This window comes from Heterodontus francisci, unplaced genomic scaffold, assembly GCF_036365525.1.
Source record: "Heterodontus francisci isolate sHetFra1 unplaced genomic scaffold, sHetFra1.hap1 HAP1_SCAFFOLD_148, whole genome shotgun sequence".
NCBI lineage: Eukaryota > Metazoa > Chordata > Chondrichthyes > Heterodontiformes > Heterodontidae > Heterodontus > Heterodontus francisci.
This window is the reverse complement of record NW_027142345.1, coordinates 2,345,091-2,367,353: the sequence shown is the minus strand read 5'-3', so window position 1 is coordinate 2,367,353 and position 22,263 is coordinate 2,345,091. Positions and strand designations below refer to the sequence as shown.

Here is a 22,263-nt window from a genome sequence, read left to right as displayed (position 1 = left end):
GTGGGGGAATATGCCGGGCCATGAGGTTATAGAATGTGGTTGACTGCAATTCTGCTGCTGCTAATGGTCCACAGCACCTCATGGATGCCCAGTTATACATTGCTAGATCTGTTCAAAATCTATCCCATTTCGCACAGTGGTAGTGGCACACAACACGATAGAGGGTATCCTCAATGTGAAGACAGGACTTCATCTCCACAAGGACTGTGCAGTGGTCACTCCTACCAATACTGTCATGGACAGATGCATCTGCGGCAGGCAGATTGGTGAGGATGAGGTCAAGTATGTTTTTCCCTCTTGTTAGTTTCCTCACCACCTACTGCAGACCCAATCGAGCAGCTATCTCCGTTAGGACTCGGCCAGCATGGTCAGTAGTGGTGCTACCGAGCCACCCATGGTGATAGACATTGAAATCCCCCAGCCAGACTACATTCTGTGCCCTTGCCACCCTCAGTGCTCCCTCCAAGTGGTGTTCATCAGTCTCTCGCTGTCTCTTGCTGGTTTGCTCAGTACCTTTCTCTGTCTGTTCATTTCTGAGTCCTGATAATCTCTTCCTGGTTTTCTGTGTGTCTTTCTCTGCCTGCCTCATTGTCGGTGCTGTTACTCAGTGTCCTTGTGTCATTGTGCAGTGAGGGTGAGTCCGTCAGCACGTGTGTTGCTGAGTCCAGGATTCTTGAGCATTCAGACGACAATCCTATTTTTATAAAAAACATTGGGGAAATGAACATATTTCACTAACGGGCAGCTAAAATTTAAACAAACAGTTAGCAGAGTGGCGCAGCGGAAGCGTGCTGGGCCCATAACCCAGAGGTCGATGGATCGAAACCATTCTCTGCTATTTATGTTCGGTAATAATGCAAACAGTTCACTTTCAAAACATCAAGTGTTTCCCTATAATTACAAGATATGCTCGATTGCGATCAGCTGGTTTGCTCAGTCCCTTTTTCTGTCTCTTCCTTTCTGAGTCCTGATAATCTCTTCCTGGTTTTGTGTGTGTCTTTCTCTGCCTGCCCCATTGTTGGTGCTGTTACTCCGTGTCCTTGTGTTATTGTGCAGTGAGGGTGAGTCCGTCAGCGCGTGTGTTGCAGAGTCCGGTATTCTTGAGAAATCCGACTGCAATCCTATTTTTATAAAAACATTGGGGAAATAACACAAACAGTTCACTTTCAAAACATCAAGTATTTACCCATAATAACAAGATGCTTCCAAAGGCACTCTATTGCAATCAGCTTCTTCTTTCCAGTGAACACATCAATCAGTAACAAATCACTTTTGCTCACACGAACACAAGCTGCAAACACGGACCAGCCGAGTCTCTCCCACTTTGTCAACCCCTTCCTGCAGAGCCTCCTCTCCACCACCAGATGGTGATGTTGGCCACAATAAAACCAGGACAAATGGTCACAGTGAGGAGACGGTCAGTAACAGAAAATAAAACAATAACAGGGGAAACCTTTACACAACAACAGGGTACATCTTTACACAACAGAAAACATATTTACACACCACGAAATACCTTTAGACAACAGGGAGAATACAATCATACAAATGCCTTGTTTCTCCATCTCAGTCTCGTTGTCTCTCTGTCCCTCACTTTTGCTTCCTCACAGTCGATAGGTTTTCTGTGTGTTTTTCTCTCTGTCCCGTTGTCGATGGTGTTACTCAGCGTCCTTGTAACATTGTGTAGCCAGGCTGAGCCTCCCAACACCTGTGTTGCTGTAATAAAAACAGAAAATGCTGGAAATGCTCAGTAGGTCTGGCAGCATCTGTGCAGAGAGAAACAGTGAACAGTTCATGTCTGTTTCGTTAGCTCACATTAACTTTGTTCTCTCTCCACAGATGCTGCCAGACCTGCTGACTATTTCAAGCATTTTCTGTTTATGTTTCAGATTTCCAGCATCTGCAGTATTTTGCTTTTGTATGTGTGTTGCTATGTCTGGGACTGTTTGAGTGCAATGCTTTTGCTTTATAAACAGCGTTGAAACAAACATTTATCTCGCTAACACACAGCACTAATACACAGCTGGATATAAACAGCAGCCTGCAGCAGAGGGCGCAGTGGAAGTTTATTAACACAAATAATTCACCAACACTATATTTACTGCTATCCCCAATCACACCACGCTTCATCTTAACACATTTTACTCTTTATTTACATCAACTTCTTCCTTCCAGTAAACACTTCAATTTGGAACACAGCTTCCAAATCACCTTTATTCACAAACCCGAACACACACCAGCCCAGACTTTCCCCTTTCTGTCAACCCATTCCTGCATCACTGCCTCTCCACCAACAGTTGTTGTTAGAATCATACAATCATAGAATGGCTACAGCACAGAAGGAGGCCATTCAGCCTGTCGAACCCGTGCTGGCTCTCTGTTAGAGCAACTCACCTCATTTCACTCCCCAGTCAGTTCAATTTTGGAGGTGGGAAAACTTCTCGAACTAATCATTTGGGACAAAATTAATAGTCCCATGGACAAATGTGGGTTAATTCAAGAAAGCCAGCATGGATTTCTTAAGGGAAAATCATGTTTAACTGTCCTGCGGGAATTTTTTGATGAGGTAACAGAGAGGGTTGATGAGGGCAATGCTGTTGATGTGGTCTACATGGACTTTCAAAAGGTCTGACAGAATCTGAAAGGTCACTGACCTGAAACGTTAACTTTGCTTCTCTCTGTACAGATGTTGCCTGACCTGCTGAGTATTTCCAGCATTTCTTGTTTTCATTATGGCACAGAGTTCCCTTTTCAAACTTACAGAATTAACCACAATAATGTACTCTGAGATTCAAGTTAAATATCAGCCCAATATTTACACACATTATGAGTTTATAAGTTTCAGTATTAATTCCCATAGTGCATCCTGACATATACATTAGATATAACATAACATAAGAACAGAAGAAATCGGAGCAGGAGTAGGCCATTCGGCCCCTCAAGCCTGCCTCGCCATTCAGTAAGATCATGGCTGATCTGCCCCAGACCTCAACTCCTCTTTCATGCCAGCTCTTCATAGCCCTCAACTCTCCAATATTTCAAAAATCTATTTACATCCTCTTTAAATACTTTCAGTGATTTAGCCTCCAATACTGTCTGGGGTAGAGAATTCCAGACATTCACTACCCTCTGAGAGAAGAAATTCCTTTGCATCTCAGTTTTAAATGAGTGTCCCCTTATTCTGTAACTATGTCGCCTAGTTTGAGATTCCCCCACGAGTGGAAACATTTTCTCAGCATCTTCCCTGTTAATAAAAACAAGAAATGTTGGAAATACTCAGCAGGTCTGGCAGCATCTGTGAAGAGAGAAGCAGAGTTAATGTTTCAGGTCAGAGACCCTTCTTCACCCTGTTAAGCACCCTCAGAATCTTGTACGTTTCAAAAAGATCACCCCTCATTCTTCTAAACACGAATGAATAACCTGTTTAGCCATTCTTGATAAGTCAACCCCTTCATCTCAGGAATCAACTGAGTGAATCTCTTTTGAACTCCTCCAATGCCAGTACATTCTTTCTTAAGTCTAAATCTCAAGTGTGATATCAGATTGAGAGAATCTGAAAGATACTATAACCTAAGATACAAACTGAGATTTCAGTTTAAAACTCCCCCGGATTGTGAAACTAAAAGATACAATAGCAATTTAATTTGTATAGACTGTGCGTTGGATCACATTCCAGCCCTCATACAGTATCAGACTGGAAGATACTGTAGCAATTCTATTAGTGCAGACTCAGCTCTACATTACAGAGCAGGGAACATATTTAAACAACCCGGAACACTTTTACACAAGACGGATCATATTTACACAACTGAGAAGATCTTTACCCAACAGGGAACCATTTTACACAATAACAGAGAACATCTTTGCACAACAGCGAATATAGTTACACAACAGAGAACATATTACACAGCAGGAAATATCTTTAAAAGAACACAGGGAACATCTTTACACAACATAGAACACAATTACATAAATCATCAGTCTTTCGCTGTCTCTTGCTGGTTTGCTCAGTACCTTTCTCTGTCTGTTCCTTTCTGAGTCCTGATAATCTCTACCCGGTTTTCTGTGTGTCTTTCTCTGTCTGTTCCCTTCTGGGTCCTGATAATATCTTCCTGGTTTTCTGTGTGTCTTTCTCTGTCTGTTCCCTTCTGGGTCCTGATAATATCTTCCTGGTTTTCTGTGTGTCTTTCTCTGCCTGCCTCAGTGTCGGTGCTGTTACTCTGTGTCCTTGTGTCATTGTGCAGTGAGGGTGAGTCCGTCAGCACGTGTGTTGCTGAGTCCGGGATTCTTGAGAAATCCGGACACAATCCAATTTTGATAAAAACATTGGGGAAATGAACATATTTCACTAACGGGCAGCTAAAATTTAAACCAACAGTTAGCAGAGTGGCTCAGCGGAAGCGTGCTGGGCCCACAACCCAGAGGTCGGTGGATCGAAACCATTCTTCGCTATTTATGTTTGGTAGTAACACAAACAGTTCACTTTCAAAACATCAAGTGTTTCCCGATAATTACAAGATGCGCTCGATTGCGATCAGCTTTTTCCTTCGAGTGAACAGATCAATCAGTAACAAATCACTTGTGCTCTCACGAACACAAGCTGCAAACACGGACCAGCCGAGTCTCTCCCACTTTGTCAACCCCTTCCTGCAGAGCCTTCACCAGATGGTGATGTTGGCCACAATAAAAGCAGGACAAATGGTCACAGTGAGGAGACGCTCAGTAACAGAAAATAAAACAATAACAGGGAAAACCTTTACACAACAACAGGGTACATCATTACACAACAGAAAACATATTTACACAACAGGAAATACCGTTACACAACAGGGAGAACACAATCATACAAATGCCTTGTTTCTCCATCTCAGTTTCCTTGTCTGTCTCTCTCTCTCCGTTCCTCACTTTTGCTTCCTCACAGTCTATTCGTTTTCTGTGTGTTTTTCTCTCTGTCCCGTTGTCGATGGTGTTACTCAGCGTCCTTGTAACATTGCGTAGCCAGGCTGAGCCTCCCATCACCTGTGTTATAGAACATAGAACAGTACAGCACAGTACAGGCCCTTCGGCCCACAATGTTGTGCCGAACCTTAAACCTACTCTCAGATCAAAAATACCTGCATACCCTTCATTCTACTATCATCCATGTACCTATCCAAGAGACGCTTAAAGGTCCCTAATGTATCTGCTTCTACTACCACCACTGGCAGTGCATTCCACGCACCCACCACTCTCTGTGTAAAGAACCTACCTCTGACATCTCCCCGAAACCTTCCTCTATCACCTTAAAATTATGCCCCCTGGTGATAGCCCTTTCCACCCTGGGAAAAAGTCTCTGGCTATCCACTCTATCTATGCCTCTCATCATCTTGTAACCCTCTATCAAGTCACCTCTCATCCTTCTTCGTTCCAATGGGAAAAGCCCCAGCTCCCTCAATCTTTCTTCGTAGGACATGCCCTCCAGTCCAGGCAGCATCCTGATAAATCTCCTCTGCACCCTCTCTAAAGCTTCCACATCCTTCCTACAATGAGACGACCAGAACTGAACACAATATTTCAAGTCAGGTCTAACCAAGGCTTTATAGAGCTGCAGCATAACCTCGCAGCTCTTAAACTCAATCCCCCTGTTAATGAAAGCCAACACACCATACGGCTTCTTAACAACCCTATCAATTTGGGTGGCAGCTTTGAGCGATCTATGGACATGGGCCCCAAGATCCCTCTGTTCCTCCACACTACCAAGAATCCTGTCTTTTAGCCTGTATTCTGCATTCAAATTCGACCTTCCAAAATGAATTACTTCACACTTTTCTCGGTTGAACTCCATCTGCCACTTCTCAGCCCAGCTCTGCATCGTGTCAATGTCCCGTTGCAACCTACAACAGCCTTCCACACTATCCACAACTCCAGCAACCTTCGTGTCATCGGCAAACTTGCTAACCTAGACTTCCACTTCCTCATCCAAGTCATTTACAAAAATCACAAAGAGCAGAGGTCCCAGAACAGATCCCTGCAGAACACCACTGGTCACCGAGCTCCAGGCTGAATACTTTCCATCTACTACCACCCTCTGTCTTCTATGGGCCAGCCAATTCTGTATCCAGACAGCCAACTTTCCCTGTACCCCATGCCTCCTTACTTTCTGAACGAGCCGACCATGGGGAACCTTATTAAACGCCTTGCTGAAATCCATATACACCACATCCACTGCTCTTCCTTCATCAATGTGTTTTGTCACATCTTCAAAGAATTCAGTAAGGCTTGTGAGGCATGACCTGCCCCTCACAAAGCCATGCTGACTGTCTCTAATCAAACTATGCTTTTCCAACTAATCATAAATCCTGTCTCTCAGAATCCTCTCCAATAATTTGCCCACTACCGACATAAGACTGACTGGTCTGTAATTCCCAGGGTTATCCCTATTCCCTTTCTTGAACAAGGGAATAACATTTGCCACCCTCCAATCATCTGGTACTACTCCAGTGGACAGTGAGGACGCAAAGATCATCGCCAAAGGCGCGGCAATCTCTTCCCTTGCTTCCCTTAATATCCTTGGGTATATCCCGTCTGGCCCCAGGGACTTATCTGCCCTCATGTCTTTCAAAATTTCCAGCACATCCTCCCTCTTAACATCAACCTGTTCGAGCATATCAGCCTGTTTCACGCTGTCCTCACAAACGACCAGGTCCCTCTCACTAGTGAATACTGAAGCAAAGTATTCATTTTGACCTCCCCTACCTCCTCCGACTCCAGGCACAAGTTCCCTCCACTATCCCTGATCGGCCCTACCCTCACTCTGGCCATCCTCTTGTTCCTCACATAATTGTCGAACGCATTGGGATTTTCATTAATCCGACCCGCCAATACTTTTTCTTGTCCCCTTCTAGCTCTCCTAAGTCCATTCTTCAGTTCCTTCCTGGCTACCTTGTAACCCTCCAGAGCCCTGTCTGATCCTTGCTTCCTCAACCTTAAGTAAGCTTCCTTCTTCCTCTTGACTAGCTGTTCCACATTTCTTGTCATCCAAGGTTCCTTCACCCTGCCATCCCTTCCTTGCCTCATCAGGACAAACCTATCCAGCAGTCGCAGCAAGTGCTCCCTGAACAAACTCCACATTTCTGTCATGCATTTCCCTGAGAACATCTGTTCCCAATTTATGCACCCCAGTTCCTGCCTAATAGCATTGTAATTCCCCCTCCCCCAATTAAATATTTTCCCATCCCGTCTGCTCCTGTCCCTCTCCATGACGATAGTAAACGTCAGGGAGTTGTGATCACTATCACCGAAATGTTCTCCCGCCGATGGATCTGCCACCTGGCCTGGTTCGTTGCCAAGCACCAAATCCAACATAGCCTCCCCTCTAGTCGGCTTATCTACATATTGAGTCAGGAAACCTTCCTGGACACAACTGACAAAAACTTCTCCATCCAAACTATTTGCACTAAGGAGGTTCCAATCAATATTAGGGAAGTTGAAGTCACCCATGACAACAACCCTGTTACTTCTGCACCTTTCCAAAATCTGCCTCCCAATCTGTTCCTCCGTGTCTCTGTTGCTATTGGGGGGTCTATAGAAAACTCCCAATAAAGTGACTGCTCCTTTCCTGTTTCTGATTTCCACCCATAATGACTCAGTGGACAAACCCTCCTCGATGACCTCCCTTTCTGCAGCTGTGATACTATCCCTGATTAACAATGTCACTCCCCCACCTCTTTTACCTCCCTCCCTATTCCTTTTGAAACATCTGAACCTCGGAACATCCAACATCCATTCCTGCCCTTGTGATCTCCAAGTGTCCGCAATGGCCACAACATCGTAGCTCGAAGTACTGATCCATGCTCTACGTTCATCACCCTTATTCCTGACACTTCTTGCATTAAAATAGACACACTTCAACCCATCATACTGGCTGAAACTTTGCCCTGTCAACTGTCTAACCTTCCTCACAGACTCGCTGCACTCAGTATCTGCCTGATCAACAGCTACCCCATCCACTTATCCGTAGCTCCGGTTCCCATCCCCCTGCCAAACTAGTTTAAACCCTCCCGAAGAGCTCGAGCAAACCCCCCGCCCAGGATATTGCTGCCCCTCCAGTTCAGATGCAACCCGTCCTTCTTGTACAGGTCCCACCTTCCCCAGAAGGTATCCCAATGATCCACATAACTGAAGCCCTCCCTCCTACACCAGCTCTGTAGCCACGTGTTCAGCTGCACTCGCTCTCTGTTTCTAGCCTCACTAGCACGTGGCACCGGTATCAATCCTGAGATTACTACTCTGCTCGTCCTGCCTTTTACCTTCCAACCGAACTCCTATATTTGCTTTTCAGGTCCTCATCCCTTTTCTGAGCTATGTCATTGGTACCGATATGTACCACGACTTCTGGCTGCTCCCCCTCCCCCTTAAGAATCCTGTAGACTCGATCCGAGATATCCCTAACCCTGGCACCCGGGAGGCAACATACCATCCGGGAGTCTCGTTCGCGACCACAGAATCTCCTGTCTGTTCCTCTAACCATTGAATCTCCTATCACTATCGCTCTCCTATTCTCCACCCTTCCCTTCTGAGCCGCAGAGCCAGGCTCAGTGCCAGAGACCTGGCCGCTGTGGCTTTCCCCTGGCAGGTCCCCCCCCCCCGCCAACCACAGGGGATCCCTGCACTGTGCGCCTATTCCCTTTCCCTCCCCTGACGGTAACCCAGCTACCTTGATCCTGTGACTTAGGTGTCAGTACTTCCCTATAACAGCTCTCTATCATCCCCTCTGCCTCCCGCATGATCCGAAGTTCATCCAGCTCCAGCTCCAGTTCCCTCACGCGGTCTGTGAGGAGCTGGAGTTGGGTGCACTTCTCATAGGTGAAGTCAGCAGGGACACAAGTGGTGACCCTTACCTCCCACATCCTGCAAGAGGAGCATGCAACTGCCCTAGCTTCCATCCCCTCTGCTCGAAATTGACAACAGAGAATAAAAAAAATAAAGGAAAACCTTACCTTACCAAACCCTCCATACAAGAGTCCTTTTTTTTGGTTGGAGGAGGAGGATGGGTGGGAGACACTACACATGTAGTGTTTCGGGTTTAGCCACTGCCCGAATATATAAGTTCACTTACCCAGCAGTCCCCGTGTCCGCGTCTGCCGAATTGCCAGGCAAGTACTTTATAGTGAAACGTACCTTCCCGGCTGACCCCTGGCTCGCACTATCACCGCTACTGCTGATCAAAGGTGTTGCTGTAATAAAAACAGAAAATGCTGGAAATATTCAGTACGTCTGGCAGCATCTGTGCAGAGAGAAACAGTTAACAGTTCAGGTCTGTTTCCTTAGCTCACATTAACTTTGTTTCTCTCTCCACAGATGCTGCCAGACCTGCTGACTATTTCAAGCATTTTCTGTTTATGCTTCAGATTTCCAGCATCTGCAGTATTTTGCTTTTGTACGTGTGTTGCTATGTCTGGGACTGTTTGAGTGCAATGCTATTGCTTTATAAACAGCGTTGAAACAAACATTTATCTAGTTAACACACAGCACTAATACACAGCTGGATATAAACAGCAGCCTGCAGCAGAGGGTGCAGTGGAAGTTTATTAACACAAATAATTCACCAACACAATATTTACTGCTATCCACAATCACACCACGCTTCATCTTAACATGTTTTATTCTTCATTGACATCAACTTCTTGCTTCCAATAAGCACTTCAATTTGGAACACAGCTTCCAAATCACCTTCATTCACAAACCCGAACACAAGCTGCAAATGCTGCAAACACACACCAGCCCAGACTTTCCCCTTTCTGTCAACCCATTCCTGCATCACTGCCTCTCCACCAACAGTTGTCGCTAGAATCATACAATCATAGAATGGCTAAAGCACAGAAGGAGGCCATTCGGCCTGACGATCCCATGTTGGCTCTCTGCTAAATCAACTCACCTCGTCTCACTCCCCAGTCATTTCAATTTCGGTGGTGGGAAAACTTCTCGAAAGAATAATTCGGGACAAAATTAACAGTCCCATGGAAAATTTGTTAATTCTGGAAAGACAGCATGGATTTCTTCAGGGAAAATCATGTTTAACTGCCCTGCTGGAGTTTTTTGATGAGGTAACAGAGAGGGATGATGAGGGCAATGCTGTTGGTGTGGTGTACATGGACTTTCAAAAGGTCTGGCAGCATCTGAATGGTCACTGAACTGAAACATTAACTCTGTTTCTCTCTCCACAGATGCTGCCAGACCTGCTGAGTATTTCCAGCACTTTTTGTTTATATTTCAGATTTCTAGCATCTGCAGTATTTTGCTTTTATTGACTTTCAAAAGGGGTTTGATACAATGCAACACAACAGACTTGTGAGCAAAGTTATAACTCATGGAATAAAAGGGACAGTAGTAACATGGATATGGAATTGGCTGATTGACAGGAAACAAAGAGTAGTGATCAATGGATGTTCTTCGGGCTAGAGGAATGTTTGTAGTGGAGTTCCCCAGGAGTCAGTGTTGGGACCTTTGCCTTTCCTGATATATATTAATGACCTAGACCTTGGTGTACAGGGCAGAATTTCAAAGCTTATGGATGACACGAAAATTGGAAGCATTGTGAACTGTAAGGATGATAGTGTAGAACTTCAAAAGGGCATAGACAAGTTGGTGGAATGGGAGGACAGATGACAGGTGAAGTTCAATGCAGAGAAATGTGAATTGATTCATTTTGGTAGGAAGAACACGGAGTGACAATATAGAATAAAGGGTACAATTCTAAAGGGGGTGCAGGAGCAGTGGGACTGGGGTTATATGACATTGGTTGAGAGAGTGGTTCATAAAGCATACAGTCTCCTCGGCTTTAGTGATAGAGGCATAGAGTACAAGAACAAGGAGGTCATGTTGAACTTGTATAAGACACTAGCCTTAGCTGAAGTACTGCGTCCAGTTCTGGGTGCCACACTTCAGGAAAGAAGTGAAGGCATTGCAGAGATTATGGAAACGATTCATGGGAATGGTTCCAGGGATGAGGAACTTCAGTTATGAAGATAGATTGGAGAAGTTAGGACTGTTTTCCTTGGAGAAAAGAAGGCTAAGAGGAGATTTCATAGTGGTATTCAAAATGATGAGGGGTGTGGACAGAGTGGATAGGGAGAAACTGTTCCCACTTGTGAAAGGATCGAGAATGAGAGGGCACAGATTTAAAGTCATTGGTAAAAGAAGCAAATGCGACATGAGGAAAATCTTTTTCACACAGCGAGTGGTTAAAGTATGAACTGCCTGAAAATGTGATGGAGGCAGGTTCAATTGAAGCATTCAAAGGGGAATTAGACTGTTATCTGAAAAGGAAGAATGTGCAGGATTATGGGGAGAAGACGGGGAAGTGACATGAGGTGAATTGCTCATTTGGAGAGTCAGTGCAGACACGATGGGCCAAATGGCCTCTTTCTGGGCAGTAACAATTCTGTGATTCTGTGATTCCAATATTCATGTCATTTCTATATATGGTGGTCCTGACACTGACCCTTGTGGACATCACTGTTCACCATCTTCCATTCTGAAAAACAACCAAATACCACAACTCGCTTTTCTTGATATTTCATCCATTTTTTAACCCAAGCAGATACTGACCCTCCTATTCCTGGAACCTCAGTTTTGTGACACAGCCTTTTCTGTGGTAGTCTGTCAAACGCTTTCTTAAAATCCATATAGACAACATCCATTGCTTTCCCTTCATCAACCTTTTCTGTTACTTCATCAAAAAATCAGTTATATTAGTGAAGAAGTGGAAAGGTGCTGAACCTCTCAGTTTTCGGTCTACCCAAACCAACTTCAAGGCCTGAATAATGAACCGATTGCCTCATTAGTTCTGTGAATAATACAATAATTTAATAGACAAAGTTTTGAAACATTCCTGCCCATAAATCTTGATAACAGAGAGTGTGTGGATCTCCTGACTCAGAATGTTTAATGGATACAGTCCTCAGATCCGACAAGGAACCCCTGAACATCCACAGTAAAGACAGTGTGGATGAGGAAATGGAAGAGCCGGGAGCTGAAACTCTGGGACGGCCGAGCTCTCCTGTCATTGAGCTTGTGTGTCTGCTCTGCTCGCCGCACTTCCGGCTCTACTTTGTTTCCAATGAAAAGATGAAAAAGGGCCGTTCGGTTTTCCTCTCACTGACAGCGTGTTTCACTCGGGTTAATATAACCCGGGACTTTTGCTGCTGAAATGAATTCTGCAAGGCCCCAGCAAACACACCGGCTCCCTCCTTTCTCCCCTCTTTCCATCGGATTGTTTTACCAGGAGGGGCTCAATAATAACAAACCCCCTGCAGGGAATGACCACAAATTGAGCATCTAAATGGGGCAAGTGGGCAGCTTTCTGGGTTCTAGGTTCCCCCTACCCCGCCCCTCCCTCCCTGCAGTCCAAGCCCCTCTTCACTTTCTTTGGGACTTTGATGAGGGTGAAATGGGGAAAGTTCCCATTGATGTTTGAATGCTGAATTGCTGCAGGGATCTGCGCACGCGCGCTGCAGCCCCGCCCCCAGTGAGACGTCACAATGTGGAGTGGAGCGCATGCGCAGCCTTTCCCCAACCCAGTCTGTGAGGCCATTCACTCAATCAGGGGAAGATGCTTTAAATCAGCTGCTAATGGAGACTTCCCGGGCCCGGGGGAAGGGAACAAACAGCATCTGCTTCCAGCAGCCACTGCTTTGGGAGCGTGTCCGCAGATGTGCTCAGAGATTAGCATTGAGTGTTGGGAAGTTGAGGGGGAGTCGGGGAGTGTTTGTAACAGACACTGTGGAGCAGGAGCTGCTCCCGGAACATGGAGTGAGCCGGGAACACGGGAAGGGAGAGTTCATTCTCGGACAGTGTCTGTACAGGCTCAGGGAGACACAATGGGAAGAAATCACTATTGAAAATCACTGACAATTTCACCACCCGAAGGAGAGGGAATTTTCCTGCTTTAGTTCCAGTCTCTCACTGTTTGTTGGATTGTGAACAGTGGGGGAAAAATAGCCGCAAAATAACGATGTGGACAGTTAGACAAAGAGCATTTATTGCAGACACCAGGTGAGAAGTGTGAAAGGCACATTTTAAATAGTGGCTGCTTGTTTTCCGTTGAAATAGAAATGTGACTGTGTAAAGGTCACTGCTCTATCGGACAGTCCCAGTCATTGAGCAGTGCAGGGCTTGTGTTGTTTCTGAATGTCACAAACTTGTTGTAAAACCACTGCAAACACCTGGTAAACAGAAGCTGAATACTGCAGTACTGCAGTGGAGGCAGACACTGACACCGTTTGTGTTCTTGGTTTTCATTTTGTGATTGTTCATAATGATTATTATTGGGACGATTACATTGATCGCTTTTGTATCTTCTATCTCACCAGTTCTTTCATTCCTGCAGGAAAATACATGACGGAACCTGAATAGATGTGGTGATTCTTGGACACAAGGAAAAGTGCAGTGATCTCGTTTCAACACACAGTCGGTACAGGATCACTCCCAAAGCACAGAGATACTGCCAGCTCATCAGTTCCACTGGAACAAACAAAAGAAGTAGTCAGACAGACACTGATCCCAAAGTCGAGAGACACATTTTCAATCCAACAGTCAAACAACAGCAGGAGAGACAGAAGTTGTTTCTATTTCACTCCAATTCAGTACAGCTGACAGGTTGATACATCAATCACAGTCCAAAAACAAACTCACTATCAGATCTAAATAAACTCTGTCACCATGGTCACATTTTAAATATAAAATCTGAAATAGAACAGACAAAATTTACAGAATTGAAAGGTACAGAATGAATGCAAGGAGGCTTCAAGGGGATTTGGACAGGTTAAATGAATGGGCAAGTACATGGCAGATGGAATATAATGTGAATAAGTGTGAAGTTCTCCACTTTGGTCGAATAAACAGAAAGACAGAGTATTTCTTAAATGGTGAGAGGCTGGGAAGTGTCGATGTCCAAAGGCACCTGGGTGTCCTTGTTCATGAGACACAAAAAGCTAGTCTGCAGGTGCAGCAAGCAATTAGGAAGGCAAATGGTACGTTGGCTTCATTGAAAGCGTATTTGAGTACATGAGTAAAGATGTATGAAGTCTAGATGAGACCGCACCTGGAGTATTCTGTACAATTTTGGTTTCCTTATCGAAGGAAGGATAGACTTGTCACAGAGGGAGTGCAACAGAGATTCACCGGTCTCATCCCCTGGGATGGTGGGATTGTCTTATGATGAGAGACTGCAGAAACTGGGCCTAAATTCTCTAGAGTTTTGAAGAATGAGAGGTGATCTCATTGAAACAGACAAAGTTCTTACAGGGTGTCACAGGGTAGATATGGATAGGATGTTTCCTCTGTCTAGTGAGTGTAGAACAAGGGGACACAGTCTCAGAATAAGGGCAGACTGAGATGAGCAGGAATTTCTTTACTCATAGGGTGAGAAATCTGTGGAATTCTTTATCCCAGAGGGCTGTGGAGGCTCAATCATTGAACATATTCAAGACATAAATCGATAGATTTCTAAATACTAACAAGATCAAGGGATATGGAGATGGCAGGGAAAAATGGCGTAGAGGTAGATGATCAGTCACGATCTGTTTGAATGTTGGAGCAGGCTCGATGGGCTGAATGGCCTAATGCCCCTATTTCCTATGATCCTATGAATCCCAATAATGTACATCAGAACGTTAGACCAAGTTATGCATTACATACCAGTTCAAAAATCCCACAGAGATTAAGACTGAAAGATACACTATCAAGCCATTACTACAAAATGAAGGACTTGGAGCTTGCAGACCAGCCCATGTATAAGATTGAAAGTTATATTTTCATTCACAATCATTTTCACAGAGCTTAATATTGAATACCAATCCACAACTTGCACAGGATTACCAAATAAAACCTATAACTGTAAAATACAGTTCATCCATATTTTAAATTAAACACAAGACAAACAAATATTGATACATTAAGAGAGCGGGAAACAGTGAGAGCAGAGTGGAGCATAAAGAGCCCAGGAGAGAGAGGGAGCAAGAGTTCACTCGGAGAGCAGGGAACAGCGAGAGCAGGCGTCAAAAAAGGCAAAGGAATACACAATTAATGGGAGAACACTGAACGGTGTAGAGGAAGTGAGGGACGTTGGAGTGAATGTCCACAGATCCCTGAAGTAGCAGTGCAGGTCAATAAGCTGGTTCAGCAGGTAAATGGAATCATTTCCTTTATTAACTGAGGTACAGAGCATTAGGGTGACCTGGTATCCATGGCAATAAGTCACTGACAGCTAACATTCAGGTGCAGCAAGCAATTAGGAAGGCTAATAGTATGTTAGCCTTTATCACAAGAGGATTTGAGTACAGGAGTAGTGAATCCTTGCTTCAATTGCATAGAACCTTGGTGAGACTGCACTTGGAGTACTGTGTGCAGTTTTGGTCCCCTTGCCTTAGGAAGGATATTATTGCCATAGATAGAGTGCAAAGAAGGTTCATCAGACTTGTTTCTGGGATGGTGGGACTGTCCTATGAAGAGTGATTGGGGAAACTGGGGCTGTATTCTCTGGAGTGTTGAAGAATGAGAGGTGATCTGATTGAAACCTACAAAATATTTAAAGGACAGTCAGGGTAGATGCAGCTAAGATGTTTCCCCTGGTTGGGGAGTCGAGAACCAGGGGACGCAATTTCAACATAAGTGGCATGCCATTTCGGACAGTTTTGAGGAGAAATGTTGTTACTCAGAGGGTTGTGAATCTTTGGAATTCTGTACCCCAGAGGGCTGTGGAAGCTCAGTCATTGAGTATGTTTAAAGCAGAGATTGACAGATTTCTAAATACAAGTGACATAAGGGAATATGAGGAAAGTGTGGGGCAAAGGGCATTGAAGTGGATGATCAGCCATGATCATATTGAATGGTGGGGCAGGCTCGATGTGCTGAATGGCCGACTCCTGCTCCTATGTTCCTATGTTCCTAACTCCACATTATCGATGAGACACAGCCTCAGGCCGACTTGTCGGGTGTTGCAAACAGATAACACTGCTTCTGATCTTCACCAGAACAGAGAGTGAGATGTAAAATTGATCATCAAACAGACTGTGAGAGAATACAACAGAATAAAACACATGGAGAGACACTGTGGAATAACAAATAGATTAGATTGGAATGTTGAATTGTGATTGGAATGGATAAAACAGCAGATTAAATTGGGACAGAAAAGAGAAACTGATGGGAAGAAGGAAGATAAGAAAGGATGGATCTGTTCACTTTTGTCACTACTGTCACTTGGAGTTAATATCCCTGTGTTCCAACTCCTGAATAATGAAATTGTGAGTTTCGTGATATTGTCTGGACACATTTCCTGCTGAAAGAACTAAGAGCTCTTTTCTAATTTACACAATACTATATACACATTCATCAAGCCTCCGAAACTAGCATCCTTGGTGCTGCTCTCTCCTCCCAAACCTCATCTCATGTGACTGTTACATCATCACTCTGATTGTGGGAGGGGTTAATCCCACTGTTTTCAGCATTAACCCTTAACATCCTCATACTGCACTGTCTGTCCAAAAAAATCGGTGGAGGGAACTTGAATTATCAAAACAGCAACAGCTGCCAGTTGAAAATCAACTCAACCCATCAGAGAGAGACTGTCAGAGAACTTCCTGCATCCAGTCCTGACCCTGTCACATGAAGCAGCTGCTCACCCAGACCCCACTCTCATCAACACTGAACATTTTTACTGAGACCCTTCAAATACTGTTTATAAAAGGCCGCAAAGATCAAAGTTCACACAGTTGTATTAAATACAACAAAGTTTAATATCTTCTCACCGTTTCTCGGTAACCACATGAGACTTAGGTTTTCTTATTTGGTTCCTTTGATTTTTCTTGTTCCTGACTGACAAATATTCCAAACCTCAGATAAACCCTCCCACTTGCCTCATGTCCCAGTCTCGGTTAAAAGCAACACATAATGACACAAACACTCTCCTTCAGTGAGATTAATATCAAGCTGTTTTCCAGGTTGAATTGAACTGTGAACAAATTGATGTCAAAGAAGTTACCTTTGATGTATCAGCACTGAAATTCTGTGCAAGGAGAAACAGCCATTCCAAACTCATATCCTTCACAAAGGCTGTTTTTTTATGCGATTGAAATTCATCAAGTATTTTGAATTAAAGTTCACAAGACACAAATGTCAGTGTTGATAATGAAACTTTTCAAGCATGTTGCAACTGTGAAATAAGGCTCTGTTGGGAGTTGAACTCAGGATCTCCTGTTTATTAGACAGGTGCTTTAACCAACTAAGCTGCAGAGCCAGAGCACGAATGTGCGTGCAATTGAAATCAGAGGAAGGCCTTGTAGATAGTGGGCAGGCTTTGGCGAGTCAAGAGCTGAGTTCGTCACGGCAGTGTTCCCAGCCTCTGACTCGCTCTTGTAGTTGTTGCTGTAGTTGTAATTGTAATAGGCAACCGTCTGTCTCGGAAGACGATGGGCTCCACCCGGGGTGTACGTCACTTCTGTGTGAAACATCGTTTGTTGTGGCTGTAGAGGATGACTCGTGAGTGACGATCCCTTCTGCAGCTGGTAAAGATGAATATCATTGGCCCGAGGTCGACTGATAATTTTTCCTTCCTCTGAGCTCTCTTTCCCACCATCTGGTCATTTCTTTTGTCCTCTGCTTTTCCCATGGTCTTCCTGAATGCCTTTCTCCAGGAATTCCAGTCAGCAGGAAGGACTTCCCATGCATTGACTCCAATCCCAGTCAGCTTGAGATCTCGCTTTGCAGATGTCCTTGTCTCACAGATGTGGGTGACCTGTTGGTCTCGTGCTGATAGCAAGCTCACCATAGAGCGTGTCTTTGGCAAAGCGACCGTCATCCATTCAGCACACATGACTCAGTCAACAGAGTCACCGCTGACTCAAGAGGGCAAACATGCTGCGGGTCCCTGCACACTGGTGTACTTCTGCATTCGGCACTCTGGCCTGCCAGGAGATGCCCAATATCCATCTGAGACAGTGGAGGTGGAAGCTGTTCAGCTGCTTTTCTTGGCTTGCATAAGTTGTTGATGCTTCTCTACTATAAAGGAGGGTGCTGAGAACACAAGCCTGTTACACGCGGAGTTTTGTATTTTCGATCAGTTTGCTGTCGGTTCACACTCGTCTTCTCAACTTTGACATGACAGCTGCAGCATTGACAATCCTGGTGCTGATTTCAGTATCAAGGGACAGATTGCTGGTGATTGTTGATCCAAGGTATGTGAAGCTGTTGACAACCTCCAAAGTGAGGTTGTCGATGTTGATGGAAGGTGGAGTCTCTAGTCCTGGCCCATAACTTTGATCTTCCTGCTGCTGATCGTCAGTCCAAACTCCTTGCAGGCCAGGGAGAACCGATATACAAGCTGCTGTTAATGAACTTCATTATGGGATGTCAGCACAGCGTCATCAGCAAAGAGCAACTCACAGACCAAGAACTGACTCATTTTGGTCTTGATGCGCAGTCTTGCCAAGATGAACAGCTTGTCATCAGCTCTGGTATGCAGGTGGACACCCCCATCTGAGTCACTGAAAGTTTAAAATAGCAGCATGGATAAGAATATGCCAATTGTAAAGGATGTGAGCTGTGAGGAGGTTACAAGGAGGTTTCCAGGGGACTTGGACAGGATAAGTGAATGAAATGACAGATGGAATATAATATGAAGAAGTGTGAAGTTATCCATTTTGGTAGAATAAACAGAAAGACAGAATATTTCTTAAATGGTGAGAGGTTGGGAAGTGTTGATGTCCAAAGGGACCTGGGTGTCCTTGTTCATGAGACACGAAAAGCTCGCATGCAGGTGCAGCAATCAATTAGGAAGGCAAATGGTATGTTGGCCTTAACACGAGGGGTCATGAGTACAGGAATAAAGATGTCTTGCTGCAATTGTATAGAGCCTTGGTGAGATTGTGCTGGAGTATTGTGTACAGTTTTGGTTTCCTTATCTAAGGAAGGTTAGACTTGCCACAGAGGGAGTGCAACGGAGGGTCACCAGACTAATCCCTGGGATGGTGGGATTGTCTTATGAGGAAACTGGGCTTGTATTCCTTAAAGTTTCATTTAAAAGGCCATTTAAAACTGAGATAGGGTGGAATTTCTTCACTCAGAGGGTGGTGAATCTTTGGAATTTTCTACCTCAGGGGTTTGTGAAAGTTCAATCATTGAGCATGTTCAGGACAGATATTGATAGAAATCTTGATCCTCATGACATCAAGGGATATGGGGAGAGCGCGGGAAAGTGGTGTTGAGGTAGATGATCAGCAAGGATGTAATTGAATGACAGATCAGGCTCGACAGGTGAAACTGCCTCCTCCTACGTTCTGAAGAGAGTTTACACCAAGACACAGCCCTGTTTTACCCCACTGCTGATCGTGAAAGTGTCTGATGTTGCTCCATTGTAACTGACGGAACTGTGCATGTTCTCGTGGAAAGAAGAGATGACGCCCAAGAGTTCAGGAGGGCAGCCTAGATTCCACAGCAGTTTGAAGAGTCTGTCTCTGCTAACAAGATCGAAGGCCTTGGTGATGTCTATAAAGACAATGTAGAGTGGTCTGTACTGTTCACAGTACTTCTCCTGCAACTGCCGAAGTGAGAAAATCATGTCGACTGTCGATCTACCAGCTCTGAAGCTGCACTGAGACTCAGGATAGATGTGATGTCAGGGTCTGCAATCTGGTCAGAGCAATGCGAGCAAAGACCTTCCCCACAATACTTAGCAAGCAGATGCCTCGGTAATTGCTGCAGTCACTGCGATTCCCCCTTATTGTTGTACAAGGTGACAATGTTTGCATCACGCATGTTTAGAGGCGCAGATCTCCCCTTCCAACAGAGACACAGAAGTTCATGGAGATGCTGCAGCAGAGCTGCTTTTCCACTTTTGATGATTCCAGGTGGAGTACCATCATTTCCCAGGGCTTTACCACTGGCAAGTCGGTCAATGGCCTTGTTGAGCTCTACTATGGTGGGGTCACTGTCCAACTCCTCCATGACAGGGAAGTCTGGAATGGTGCTGAGAGCTACTTCAATGACAATGTTCTCCGTTATGTAGAGTTCAAGGTAATGCTCCACTCACCTTTCCATCTGCTTGTTAGGTTCAGTGATGATCGTCCCTGTCTTTGTCTTCAAAGGTGTTGATTTAGTTACTGCTGGGCCCGTTGCTTTCATAATTTTTTTTTATTCATTCATGTGATGTGGTCATCACTGGCTAAGCCAGCATTTATTGCCCATCCCTCATTTCCCATGAGAATGTGGTGGTGAGCTGCCTTCTTGAACCGCTGCAGTCTGTTAGGAAGGGAGTTCCAGGATTTTGACCCAGCAACAGTGAAGGAAAGGCGATATAGTTCCAAGTCACGATAGTGTGTGGCTTGGAGGGGAACTTGCTGGTGGTGGTGTTCCCATGAATTTGCTGCCTTGTCCTTATAGTTGGTAGAGGTTGCGGGTATGGAAGGTGCTGTCTAAGGAACCTTGGTGTGTTGAATTCCTTCATATGTCCCTCTAGCATCCCCCAGATTCAGCGGCAGATTGTTTGCTGTTGCAGAGTTTTAACCAGTATTGATTGGTGCAGTGCCGAGCAGTCTGCAGAGACTTGTTTCTGGCAGCTCTGAGAGCATCTAGAGTTTGTTTGCTGGGGACTTGTTTGTAGTTCATGAGGGCTCTCTTCTTAGTTGCAGTAACTGACTCCATTTCAGTCCAATAAGCCTCAAACCAGTCAGCATTCCTCCCATCTCTTTTCCCATACACAGTGAGTGCAGAGTTATAGATGGTGGCGTGCAGATGATTGCACTTTGACACTGCACTGAGGCCTTGGGTGCTGACTGAAAGTGCCTGATCGAGGATGTTGAGGAACTCCTGGGTCCTTTCTGGGTCAGTGGTTCGGCTAGTGTTGATCCGAGAACGACCTTTCTTCTTGGATGGATGAAGCTTCCTTGGCTGAAGCCTGACCTTGTTACACACCAGGGAATAGTCAGTGTCACAGTCAGCGCTGTGATAGCTGCGTGTGATGAGGATACTGCTGAGGGTGGTACGTCTGGTGATGATAAGGTCTAGCTGGTGCCAGTGGCGTGATCTCGGACGTCTCCAGGACACCTTGTAGCACAGCTTGACCTGGAAATAGCTGTTCGTCACACAGAGTCCATGGTGACAGCATAGCTCCAGAAACCTCTGTCCATTTTTGTTCATCTTGCTAATCCCCTGGTGCCCTATGCTCATTGGCCAAGCTGTAGTCAGTACCCAAGCTTGCGTTGAAATCCCCGAGAAGATACAGTCCCTCGGTGCTGGGAATTCTACTGATGGCAGCGTCAAGTGTCTCACAGAATTGATCCTTGACATCTGGGGTGGAGGTGAGTGTCGGAACATCGATGCACATGAGATTAACTGGGCCCGTGCTTGTTGACAAGTGAAGGGTAAGAAGTCTCTCTGAGCCCACTGTGGGTGGTTCACTCATTGCAAGCAGAGTGTTTTTTACTGTGAAACCCACTCCATGCTCACGAGTTGCCTCTTGGGCTTTCCCCTGCCTGAAGAAGGTGTAGTGTTTCTCTTTGAGGGATCCACTTTGAATGAGTCTTGTTTCTTGCAGCACAGCAATGTCCACATTGAGCCTTGTGAGTTCCTTGTCAATCACAGCTGTCTTGTGTGTGTCATCAACCTGCAGAAGGTTGTCATTCAGGCCAGGACACATGGTCCTTATATTCCAGCTTGTGATGCGAAGCACTGGTGTCTTCTTTGTTGAGTTTGTCTTGCCTGGTGCATAGATTATCAATCCGCCAGTTGAGAGATATCTCTCCAAGCTGCAAGCACCCATTGAAGCAAGTAGGTCGTGGCAGGACAGCACCTAACTGACTGGGGGCTGCACAGCTTGGAGGAGGTGGTAGTTCTCCAATGAGACGCGATGATCTCTCCCACTGTCAAAAGTAACCCCTGGTGCTCATACTCTACACCAATTGAGTGAGAGCTTATCATCGGTAACTGTTTCTTCTCATGTTTTGCTAATGTTTAACCACGAAGCTGGAGTGTCCTCTCCAGGGCACAGGCCTGGGCAAATAGTATGGAGACACTGAGCATCAGGACCCCCTCTCAGCATTGCTAGTATTGTCCAAAGGAAAGGAAAAAAACAGTACTGTTTGGTACCAGCTCTGCTGTAGGTGTTGCTGGAAAACTACCTGATAAGTAACAGGTAACCACCTACGGGACTCCACTCCGGATTTACTGTCCAGGTTTACTCCCGAAGCCTTCTTCTCTCTCAAGACACCCACAGGGAAGTGAGACTTTTTG

At 45.2% G+C, this 22,263-nt stretch overlaps 1 non-coding gene across 1 annotated transcript; it reads left to right on the top strand.

Moving 5' to 3' along the window:
• Nucleotides 1-766: 766 nt before the first annotated feature.
• Nucleotides 767-838, top strand: trnam-cau (transfer RNA methionine (anticodon CAU)). The gene has a single exon. It is a non-coding gene; the product is annotated as a tRNA-Met (tRNA).
• Nucleotides 839-22,263: the final 21,425 nt, after the last annotated feature.